This window comes from Psammomys obesus, unplaced genomic scaffold (assembly GCF_907164565.1).
Source record: "Psammomys obesus unplaced genomic scaffold, mPsaObe1.curated_primary_1811, whole genome shotgun sequence".
In the NCBI taxonomy this organism is placed as follows: domain Eukaryota; kingdom Metazoa; phylum Chordata; class Mammalia; order Rodentia; family Muridae; genus Psammomys; species Psammomys obesus.
This window is the reverse complement of record NW_026596125.1, coordinates 7,726,473-7,739,363: the sequence shown is the minus strand read 5'-3', so window position 1 is coordinate 7,739,363 and position 12,891 is coordinate 7,726,473. Positions and strand designations below refer to the sequence as shown.

Genomic DNA, 12,891 nt, shown 5'->3' with positions numbered 1-12,891 from the left:
AAGGGAAGATCACAAATGAAACACTGAGCTACATGCTAAGCTCTTTATAAAGCACTGCTTTGGAAGTCTAAATCTAAAGTTCAGTGTTGTGGTAATAGCCATCAACATGTGTTAACTACAAACACCGAGCTGTTTTACACAAGATGACCTTGTTTACTCTACACAAAGCCCTCATGTGAAAAACAGTGCTGCCATTGCTGCTCTGCACTCTAAGAACCAAGACATAGCTAAACACACTAGCAATCAGCCCAACACTGTGAGTGAGCTGGGACTCACACACTTGATCTGCTTAGCAGCCTCACCTCTGTCTTATCTCTGCTTTTACCAGACACTCCCCAGAGGAGGCCTCTGCTGTCCACTGGCCAGGGAAGGTATCTGGACTAGAAAGTCTACTCTTACATGGCCAAGAAAAGCAGACTGGAGGGAACTCGGAGAAACTGGGGTACAGTGGATGGAAGCAAGAGAGCTTCGGCAACGCTCCAGGGAATAGTTTCCACATAGTGCCCCATGAACCAGCAGTAAATATGTGGCCAGCCGGCCAGCAATGCCTGCCTTCCCAGGCACTGAAAAGTAGGTATGGAGAGGGAGGCCTTTCCTTTCTTCCTGTGGGCACTGAAGATGCTGCTTGTGGGGAGCAGAGGACCCCAGCCATTGTTCATCTGCTACATGTGAACCCTTTATTAACCAAACTTCTAGGCTCAGACCCCCTGTTTCCTGAGTTTCTGGTGGTTTAAAATTCTTAAATTGAGGTGAAAAAATTTGGATAAGGACAGGCATTCAGTGAACAAAGGATCCCTTTAAAAGCACTTTGTTTCAAAATACAAGGTGAACAAGACCCTTGTTAATCAAACCAGAGACAGTCATCGGTGTGCCTGTCTCTGTGGATTACAAGTGTTTAAGGTCCTTACGGTTTAGGGCATAAACTGGTTTTTAACTCCTTTCTGCCTAATTGAGCCTAACAGAGCCAATCTCTTAAGAAACACTGACACTACAGGGAATTGTTCCTGGCCCATTTATGGAGATGCAGTGAGAAGGAATATGAGAGGCGTTTGATAATTGAACACATGAAATACACCTAGGCAAGCGGAAAGAGACACAGGTGGAAAACTATTCACCTCCAATGATGCTGAACAGCACTGTAAGAAAATCTCTAAATATCTGCATATTAAACATTTGCTCTCTGCCTCCAGGTGGAGAGTCCATGACAGCCTGCAATGCCTCCCTTCTCTTAGGGCTGCCAGCCTTGCAGGAACTGACTTCTGAGGGCAGATGAATCTCTCTGAGACAACATTCTCTGATCAGTTGAACAGAGTGGCTGTGAGGATCAGGAAATGAGATTAGTGGTTCCTGAGTTGTAAGTTTGTAAGTTTCTTCGACCTATATAATTACCCTCAAGTCCTGAGATCAATAGCAGGCATGCCAATTTAAGTTTTAGGATTAAACACACACACGCATGCACACGCACATGTAGACACAATAGTAATAAATTAAAAAAACTGATAGACAACACTGTGACTTAAATGTAAAAAGTACCCTACAAGTTCATGTTGGATGGTGCTTGATTCCATTTGTGGAGCTGTAATTATCCTGGCAAAAACAAAGTTGTTCTAAAGAGATTCTTGCAACATCCAACTTCACTATAAGACTACTAAAGTAATAGACTCCAAGAAAGGGGAATTTCCCTGAGGAACCTCATGCTGGGAGAAGGAAAAGTCTGGGGAACCTGGTGCTAGTTGGACGGGTAACGCAGTTCTAATGGCTCGTCAGGCCACCTTCATGGTGAGCCTGAAGCCCAAACAATGACAACAGGACAACAGTGGCAAGACCACACCCTGACAATGCTTCTTAGCTGTGTGTATTCCCTGGCCCTCTAGTTAAGCTTTAACCTCACTTCAGGACCCCAAAGGTAGACTGAGTGGATCTCTCTGCCCCTCTTCCCAATGCGGCTACATTGAATAAATCTGTGTTTTACTATTAGTGCGGCTGTTTTCATTAGCTTCTCAAGGATGGGCTTCTTTGGAAACAGACTGTGACACCGCCTCCTCCCCAAGTTTGCTCACAGTGTTATTTGGGGACATGCTGAAATTTTAGAAGGTGGAGCCTGGCTTGCTTCCTCCTTTCCTCCTAGAGAGGGACACATATAAGCCTGTACAAGAAATCAGGCACCCCTTGAAAGCCCCATGAAGAGGTGGTAAAGGAACAGAACACTGTAGAAAGCTGGGGAGATGCTGGCAGCCATTAGTAAAACTTCTCATGTCCTCTGCACAGACCAGCAAGGCTCCAAATAAGCCATGTCTCTCTCATCCCATTCTCTCTCCCTTTCATTCTATTCAAGAATACACACCTGCCAACCAAGTGGTTGAGTTCACACAGTTCCTCTCACAGCACTATCCCGCCTCAGTCTCTCTGGTGAGAGAATATCTCCAAAGATTACAGTTCAGCTCTAGGGTGGGCTGGTTTATACGCTAACAGATCAAGCAAGCATTCTGTTTGGTGTAGGCTGTACCGCCAGCCACTGGGACACACTATTGGAATTCAGCCTTCCAAATCTTAAAGCAGCTGTTAAATAATTGAACAATTACTTTGAAATGAGGGCGGGCAGGAACTCATCCCAGAAATGAAATGTTTGGTGATGTGGAGGCGATGGAGAATAGCAGTTAGGGGTTGTGTTCTGAATTCCAATGACTAAGGTCTATAAGAGGGGTCAGCAAGCATTTGCTGTGTGGGGTCAGATGGTAAGTGCTATAGAATGGCCTCATGAGCCATTCAGTCTGCCTCCCAACTACTCAGCTGTACCCTGATAGCAAAGGGACAGCCATGGTCAATATGTGAATAATGTGTATCAATAAAACTTGATTTCTGAACACTAAGTCCTAAATTTCATATCATTTTTTTTGCATGTCATCAGAATATTAGTCTTTTGGGTAGTTTCCTTACCTCTTAAATAAATGAAGAGCATTTTATGTGAGGGCCATATAGAAACAGATAATGGGTCAAATGGAGCCCACTCCATGACCTTATTTCCTAAACCTTGGGTTGTAATCAGAGCTCTGACATTTCTGAGCAGTAAATGCTTGTCCAGGTTTTGTTTTCCCTCCTGTGTACATTCATGGCCAAGTTCACTTCCCTCCCCTATGGAATAAAAACAGCAGCATCTACCTTATCGGAGTTTGCTGTGGATGCAGCCGGAACAGAATGGTCAGCTCAGGAGGCTAGACAACCACTCAGCATTCAGGAAATGGGAGCGGTGCCTGCTAATTCCCACTGTTCTTCAAAACTGTCAGTAGCTCCTGCCGAATCTACTCAGGCTACCAGCAAATAGGGTCAAAGATCATCATGTCTCCATCCACAAAGAAAGACTTGAGACTTTTCGCACTGCCTTGGGCAGTTCACTTGTCCGGCAACAGTCCTCAAGCCTGCAGAGCTCTGAAATGCAGCATTTCTACAAAGCTCTCTGGGCTTTCAGTGCCAGGGCTGCTAAGCTGGCACTAGGACTGTGTCTACAGCAGCATGTCTCTAGATGCTATGACAAACATGAGCTTGTCCCATGAGCACCCAGGGTGGTCTGTACAAGGGGAACTCTGTGCCTGTGGCATTCCTACATTGCATGCCATGGTAGAAAAGAAACCATAGAGACTGAACCAACATATAATTACACACTCCAAGAGGCTCCAGTCACATGGCCTTGGGAGAAAGTCTTAACCTTTCTGTGTGTTGTCTTCTTGCCTCTGCTACAGGATATGCTACTAGCTGCTCTTGGCTTGCAATGACAATGAAGGGGTGAGACACACACAAGCAACCCCATGGCATCTGACTTTAGTAAATGTCTCAGAAGTGTGGATGGTCATGAGGTCCCAAAAAATGCAGACTCTTTGATAGAGAATGGTCTAAAAATGGGCTGTGTAAGGCGCATTCCCCTATGCAACAGGAGAGCTATACAGAACCCCCTCCTCTCATTCCAGCCATTTTACTGGTAAGTAAACTAGACTTCTGACCAGTCCGTCACAGAATTAAATAAGGGGCAGGACCTACATGTCAGCAAAGAAGCAGCGACTTTGAATTCAGTTTATGATACAGGCAGCTGAGGTATGCCCACACCTGGGCTTCTATGTATATGTAACCTCCTAAAGCAAGACACATCTGAACTCCTCCAACCAAGCATTCTCATCTACATTATGCAAAGGAATCAGTGTTCACTGGTGTATCCAGCCATCCTAACTCCTAAATAACACACCTCCAGCAGGACACTTCAAGGGAGAAACTTTGTCATTGTTATCTGTATAATGGTCCTCTGAGTAAGCTAACTTGATGAGAACATTCTAGAAAGTCAACTTTATTTTCTTTATTCAAAATGGTAGCACTCCTCAGATGAATCACTCATCATTTTTCCTCAAAAACCTACTGTGCAGTTCACTAAAATCCCTGGGGAGGGCAAGGGTGCCTGACCCATGATGAACATTCAGAAAGGGAAGGTTGTGATTAGAACAAAACTGAGCCTCCAATTTTAAAGTATGTTCTTGTTGCCTGGCTGCTGGACAGTCATTGAAAAGGCAGCCAGTGGGACCCAGGGAAAGATCCAGGGAGAGCCTGAGAGGCAGGTGCTACTGCTGGTTCCAAAGGTGGATGGGCAACTTACAACTGAGATGAATTGCTAAGGAACCCGGGTCCAAGGTCTACTGATAGCATCCAGGACCTCCCAGGAAGCCAGATCCCACATGGAAGGCACTTTTGGTACCCGAACCCTGTCTTCTTAACAGCCTAAGATCCATAACTTTGAGCGGACATGCCTGACACACTGGGATGTCCATCGGTTCCTGAAATACTCTGGCAGTGTCTAACTCCAGCATCAAACTTCTGTCTCCAGCTTCCAACACAGACACAGCTTTTCTGCCTCCAGCCAAGGCTCCTCTAATGAGATACTGGAGAAAAGCAAAGGCCCCGAAGCCTGCCTCTCAACAGAGCGGCAGCAGTGAACAAATGCCTTAGCCTCTCTTACCTTGAGGGCACTTGTCCTACTATTTCTATAATCCCTCTGAAGAATTCACTGAGACTCCTACCCACCCATCCCCTCCCAAAGAGGGACTTCCTCTTCCCCTTCTCCCTCTTTCCCCTCTTCTGCGCCCTTACACCAGCTCCCAATAACTTTCCTCCCAACTACTGCAATCCAGATTCTGTCTTGGTGTCTGATTTGAGGTTCAAACTGAAAACCCTGCCCATTCCAAAGCATGTCCAAGTCCCACTGTATTCTGTTAAGAACTGCAGCTCTAGTCACAATGCAACTACAATCACAGCACTGAGAGATTTATTGCCACAAGGATAAAGCAAGCTTCGTTCATGCAGGCACCGCTGGCCATGGTGGACCCTCAAACACAGTGCTTGCACTGCCCTGCAGGAGAGGGCGGGGACAATCTGCAGGTCTTCCAATGCATCAAGATTCCTTTTCTGGTTTTGAAAGGTTTGTAAAACAAAGCAAGAGTCGTTGTCAACAAGGGAAGAGACCACTTAAGAAGGATCCTCTTTCATGGAGCCCACCCACCCTGCACCAGAAAACATTCTTTACCCTCCCTGATGCTGGATTCCACAATGACTCAGCCTGTTGACCTCCAAATGCCCATACCACCACACTCCTCCAGCCTGGTACCTCTCCTTCTTCCCCATCTACTGCTTTCTGTTAAATCTTGGCCTCTGAATTTTCATCAAGGCACCACAGCAGCAAATGAGATCAAAATGAGTGAAGCTGACCACATGACTTCCTTTCTTCATTGTTCCTTCTTCTCCAGGCCCAGAAGCTGGAGGTTACAAACCACCCACCTGCCAGTCAAGGGTGTTAGGCAGGCTTTGTTTTGTCTGTGCTTACCTTATTTTGGCATTTTTAAAATTTTATGTGTATTTAATTTATGCTTTGCCTGCACATATATAAGTGTACCATGTACAGACAATTCCCATAGAAGCCAGAAGGAGGCATCGGATCCCCTGGAACTGGACTTATCAATAGTTGTTGGCTGTCATGTGGGTGCCAGGGATCAAACCTGGGTCCTGTGAAAGAGTAGCCGGTGCTTTTAACTATTGAGCCATCTCTCCAGACTTGGTTTTGAAAGGCTCATTTGGTACTCTTAAAGTTTGCTAATGAGTAAGACTCAACATACCAAACACATTTCTAGCTTTCCTTGAAAAATGAAGTGACACATAAGCCTGTACTTGACTGAATTAATAGCTGCTTCCTGGAGAGGGGACCCTCAATGCCTTGTGCTACAGTCCCTGGCTCTCTCTTTTGCTTCTGACTCTGAGAGCAACAACAATGGACATTTCTGACAGCTGATATACAAAGCTCACTTCACTGCTTTGAATTTCTTGCCTGGCCCTGAAAATAAAGGTATTTAAGCACTTGGGAGAAAAAATCCCAGCTGCTCTAAGTGATCCTTATGCTTGCAAGTGCCTCCAGCAAAGGCCTAAGCTTCCTGTTCTGATACCACCTTGCCTTATACTCATTATTTATTTGGAATGCACAATGATGATGATGATGATGATCGATGATGTAACAACAGCAATCACCACACACATGCTAGCCTTATCCCACAGATGTCTTCAAAGAAAAGAGTCATTAATCCTGTGGATTGGAAGGGTTCAGGGGCTGAGTAGAGTAACAGCAGTGGCATATTCACATATGTTTCAATTGCGAATGCTTCCTTGAATGGGAGAGAAGCCTGGTAGACAGTAGCAAGCAAGTCTTTCATTCCACGCCTAAGTTTCCAAGCCTGGCAAGAATGCACACTTTTCCATATTCCCACCAAACTGCCACAAAGGGTGGAATCTGAGCACAGCAATGGAAGCCAGCCTGCCTCTACACACAAAGGTAAAACAGACAGACACATAAACCAAAAGTAAATCCCAAACCCCTGCAAAGTTAATAACAAAGTGTCAAGACAATAGGAAGAATAGGTCCCTATCCTATTGGCCCAAGATTAGAACTTAATGTCAATAAGACGTACAACTTCTCAGAGGACCACAATTCTTCCAGCACACATCAGTCACTGGAGAGATTTTAGTAGGGATGATTCTAGGGGTAATCAAGAGGCAGACACAGAAAGCACCTTGGAAGAAAAACAAATGCCTTTGTTGGAGCCTACAGTCTAGCAGGAAAATGTCAAAATGCGCAATGGTGAGCCTGGGAAGGGGCAATTCTGTTGACAAGGTACTTGCTGTTTAAACATGATTCTAAGTCCCAGAATGTAAATCAAAGAGTCAAGTGTTCTAGCATATGCATTAAATCCCAGCACAGGGAAAGCAGAGACAGGATTCTTGGAGCTCTCTATTCAGCCATGCTGGCCTACTCAGAAAATCTAGACCAAGGAAAGACCCTCTCTCAAAACTCAAGGTAGGTAGTGCCTCGGGGGGACAACTAAAGTTGACCTGACCTCCACAGATACCTGTACACATGGCACACATGCACACACATGCAAGCATATACAAAGCACAATTATAACGATTTTATCAATCACAGGTGTGACATGAACAGGACATCCGGGCATGTGAACTTCATCAAAAAACATTTGACCTGGGAAAGGGGGTCACCAGAAGTGAAAAGGGCCATTTACAGTAAGAATTCAAGGATAAGGAGTTGGCTGGGTGTTTACAGCTTAAATGTGAAATGTCTTCTGTACAATTGTATGTTTGGATTCTTGGAACCCATCTGGCAGCACTGTTTAGGAAGGCTGTGGAACCTTTAAGAGGTAGAGCCTCACTGGTTGAATTGGATTACTGGGAGCAAGCCTTGAGGCTTTATAGCCTGTCCCCACCTCCATTTTACTCTCTGATTCATTAGTGCTGGCACCAACGCCACCAACCAACATCTTGTTCCTGCTACCACACCTTCTGTGCCTGCTGCCATGTCTTCCCTACCAGGATGGACTGTGTCCCTCTGAACTGTAAGCCAAAAAAAAAAGTCTTCTCTCCCTTAATTAAAAACTTAATTGCTTTTGTTGTCACATTTTATAAGAGCAATAAGCAAATGACTAAAAAAGTTTACAGTGTCCTTAACAGGAGAGAAGCTAGAGCCTTAACTAGGAAATGCCTTTCTTAAGGAACTCCTAAGTCTAGTATGGAGGAAATGGTCTTCCACTTTATCTGCTGCTTAGAAATAGTGGAGCCTTTCTTATCACAATGACAAAGAGAAATCATCATTTAAAAGTTATTCTGGGACTCAAAAGAATGCAACCATAAATCTCTAAAATTGTAGAGGAATTTCTTCTATAAGTGCTGAGAATTTTTCTAATAAGTTAATAAAACACATAAAGCTGAGAGAATGACTACTCTTTGGAGTATTTAACTCTTTGCCAACATAGCAAGGCTTGTTGTCTAGGGTTATATGACTGCTAAGGAACTTTGTAGCAGCCAATTGTAAAAGACTAAATGAGGGATTGCTTTAAAAAAAGTGAGACTTTGGAGGTCTATGAAAACTGCTTGGTGACATCAGTATTATTAATAAAATTATCAATGTTTATGATGACATTGTTAATGATAACTGAGCACTCTTCTCAACTTGGATATCCATTAGTATACTCAAGACTGTGGTGATTGTTACTATTGCCTCAGTTACAGATGAGGAAGAAAAGATAAGACTTCTGTATTAGTTAGCTTTCTGTTGGCTGTAACCATGACCAAAGCAACTTACAGAAGGAAGCGTTTGTTTGGACTTATGGCTCTAGAAGGATAAGAGTCTATCGTGGATGGCAGACATGACAGAAAGCAACAGGCTTGGTGGTGGGCCTAGGAAACTAGAGGATCATATCTTCAACTGCAAGCAGAGAGAGCAAACCAGAAGCAGGAAGAAGCTTCAAACACTCAAAGGCCACTCCTGTGACGTACTTTCTTGCATCTCCTAAGCCTCTCACCCCAAACAGCGCCACCAGCTGGAGACCAAGTGTTCAAGTGCCTGAGCCTATGGGGGACATTCTCATTCAAACCAACACAATCTAAACTGATGGCCACATATCATACTATACACTGCAAATAATTAGAAATCCTGAATTCTGGTGTTTACAAAATATGAGACACTCTAAACAAAGTCGTGTGTTTGCTACAAAGTCTGCATGTGGTTTTATCAAATGTCAAAATCCAAAGGTGTCCAGCACTGGAAGTAGTGAATAGTGTCAGATGGCAGCCATCCTTTGAGAGGACACTCACTGAGTAAGAGGCCTGGCTTTGAGAGGCCACAGGAGGACAAGGGTGAGGGTCTGGCCTCTGTGAACTGGAGAGTTGTGACCAAGACCCCTTCACATAAGAATGAGACCAAAAGTAAAAAGATAGGAAGAAATGCCCTACCTGTGCCAGGAAGACCACAAGGAACCCATCTCTCTTGGGCTCTCATTGGAAAAAGCATGGTTCCTCTAGGAATGGAAATCTACCAGCCTCCTGTCACAAGACTGGGATCCCAAACTTTTAACAGTCCAGAGAGTCCCAAGTTGAGAGTTTAACATAAAGATGTCACTCTAAATGAGTAACATTGCCTGGGGGCCTTAAGGAAACACATTTAGGCACAAGGGTCCCCAGATAAATGACCTAAGCACCATCTATGGATCCCACAGTGGAAGGACAGAACCAGCTCCCTGACTGCCACACAATGCCACAGCTCACATATGCCTGTGCACGCGCGCACACACACACACACACACACACACACACTTATTCTAAAAATAAACAAGGGTAAATGCTGCAAAATAAGAATATAGAAAGGAACCATATCAAATACTAATGAACTCAGTGCATCAGCCAAAAAATAAACAGGGCCAGGTAATATACATTTTTTTTTAATTTTACAAGAGATTTTCTCAAAATACAAATACCTCCTCCCCAAAATTTAAAGATATAAAAATACAATTTTGAAGAGTCCTGCTGACAGGCCTATAATAATATTAGATGAATTTTAGCATTCTTGGAAGAGTTTCCATATACTATAAAAGAAATAATTCCCCCAGAGAGAAATAAAAATTACACCCTTTTGCTCACCTTATGATCATACCAAAAATGTATTTGAAGTTAAAAATAACAAATGGTAAGAAAAAGTCATGCTGGGCATGGTAGCACACGCCTTTAATCCCAGCACTGGAGAGGCAGAGGCAGGTGGATCTCTATGAGTTCAGAGCACGTAAAAGGCATGTATCTTTTCTAACCCCAGGGACCCGTTACTTCTAAATGGTCGCTTAGATTCTGAAGAGCATATCTACTATAGCTATCAGTGAAAAGGAAAAGATCAGAAGGGAAGTTTAACCTAAATATGCATGGATCTAAAGACCTTAAAGTGAACTATTCATTCATGAGAGGAAAGGTGGGGCTCCTTCAGACTTATTCTCAATGGGGAAATAATATTTTTATTATTATTCACTTTACTTTTTTATAAATTTTTTCTTCACAATTTGCTTATTACATATCCTCAATTAAAGCCCCCTCGCCCAACTCCCCCAGTTCCACTTCTCCTCTCTCCCTCTTCCCCTCATCCTCTTCCCCTAGTCCACTGAAAGGGAGAGTTCTCCACTATTGCCATCTGCCCATAGCTTGTTAAGTCTCATCAGGACTGCTTGGACCCTCTTCCTCTGTGGCCTGGCAAGGCTGCATCATCAAAGGTGAGTGATAAGAGGGCAGTCAACTGAGCTCATGATAGAAGCAGTCCCTGATCCCCTCCCTCAGAGATCCACATGAAACTGAGTTGCCAATTGGCCACATCTCAGCAGGGGGTCCAGCATCCCTGTCAAAGCCCCTCTTTTCCCCCCTCCCAGTCCTGCACTCCCACCCTCCTCCTCCTGTCCCTCCTCTTCTCCTGAGAATCAGCCCCAGCACATCAAGTCACATCAGGCCTAAGTGGACCAGAGGATACAAGAACTCCACAAGAAGACCAACAGAGTCAATTAATGAAGACCATGGGGCTCAGAGAGACTGAACCATCAACCAGAGAGCATTCATTGGATCAAGGTCCCCTACACATATGTGGCTGATGGGCAGCTTGGTCTTCATGAAGGTCCCCTGGCAATTAGAGAGAGGGCTGTCTCTGATGTGTACCCTGTTGCCTGCTTTTAGATCACTTTCCCCTAGCTGGGTTTCTTTGTTGGGCCTCAGTGGAAGGGCATCGAGGAATAATTCTTAAAGGAGAAAAGATTTACAACTAAGTAAAAATACTATGTACATCAAAAACCTGTGGGAAGAAACTCACGTGTTCCTTAAAACATACTTTATGGACTCAAATGCTTATATCAGAAAATAAAAGGTTGTGGGTATAGTTCAGTGACAGAATTCTTGCCTCAATTGAACCAGTAGCCTGGTTCAATCCTCAACACTGAGAAAAGAAAAGATGAAATGAGAAGAGCAGAGAGATGGGAAGAAGGGAGAGGGAAGGAGAAGAGAGAATCCTGATTGTGCATCTACTTTGATAAGATAGAAGTACAGAGCAGACCCAAAGGATGTGTGTAGAAGGAAGAAAATAACAAAGTTAACTGCCCAGGGGCTGGAGAGGTGGCTCAGTGGGTAGGAACACCTACTGTTCGTGCAGAGGACCAAGGTTTGGATCCCAGCTCCCACAGCAGGGGCTCATAACTGCCCGCATCTCGAGTTTCAGGTTCTCGGAGCTTTCTGGCCCCACAGGCACCTGCACCCATGTGGTGCAGATAAACTCACACAGGCACACGTGCGTATACATTTTAGTACAGAGCAAAGTCCATATAAAACACAAAACACATTTAAGCCTGAGTTAGACACAACATAAAAATTGATTCTCTTTAAATTTTACAAAGTGGCAATTGCAACAGAACAGACAAGACCATGAGGCCAAGGCAGGTGTGGGTTCTGGCTGGGCAGAGGACCAACCTTTGCTTCCCTGCTGCCCGGTGCTGGGGCAGTGCACTGCGGCGGGTGAGTCCCTGATGCTGTGCTCTGATTGGCTCCTCTGAAAGACCCCCTAGTTAGATACGTTCCCTTAATGAGAACCGGAACGACTCAGCCTGCATTGCAGGAGGAGAAACCAATGAAAACTGTCTGTGACTCTCCTCAATTCATTGAACTCTTATGATGAGTGCTTCCTTGCTCCGGAACCTGCCTTCTCCATCTCCATGCTCATCTCCCAGGGAGAGGAAAACACTAAGCCCGCTCCAGGCGGTGATGTCTGCATTGCAGGGTGCTACACTGTCCAGCAACCTTAGCGAAACCGTGTCTAGGGACAAATACAAAGTAGAAAACAGCAAAAGGCTCCACTTGCACATGTGTAAAAGTTCCTGCCCCTCCTAATGGTCACCCAAATAGTTAAAGTCACAAGCTTTGGAAATGATATTTACTATGAACTGAGTGAAGTGTTAAGGTCCTTCGGTGCCTACAGCACCTAATGAGCTCTAATGTTGTCCTTAATATAGACAGAGAACCCCAGGTGCAGAGAAATCATGATCAAATAGCTGCAAGCTGGCAGAAGCAGAATGCCAATTCTGGCCACCTGATGCCAGCATTGCATGCTTACCTCATTCTTAAATCTCCAGCGCCTGACTACAGCAATGACCGATTGGATGCCGGGATTCACTTCCTAACGTCCTCAAAGGCAGGGCAAGGACAAGGCTCAGGGGGTAAGAGTTCTTACCACCCAGGCGTGAGGGCTTAGGTTTAAATCCTCAGCACCCATGTAAAACTCAGGCTAGGCCATGCATGCCTGCAGCCCCAGCATCGGGAGGGGTGAGACCAGTGGATGGATACAGGAGCTTGCATGCCAGGCAGTCGAGTGAGGAGGACCGAGATGTGCTGGGAAAGCCTGTTTCTGGAGAATATGGCAGATGACTGTGGGGAGGATGCTAGATCCTTCTCTAGCCTCACCTTTGTGCACACCACCCCAAACACCTATCACACCCTCAGACACATCTCTCT

The 12,891-nt window shown here is 44.8% G+C and overlaps 1 protein-coding gene across 1 annotated transcript in view; it reads right to left on the bottom strand.

Annotated features, from left to right (window-relative positions):
• The window catches only part of Cfap58 (cilia and flagella associated protein 58), a 108,453-nt gene that overhangs the window by 48,192 nt on the left and 47,370 nt on the right, over nt 1-12,891 (bottom strand). The gene's annotated exons all lie outside the window — the stretch shown is intronic.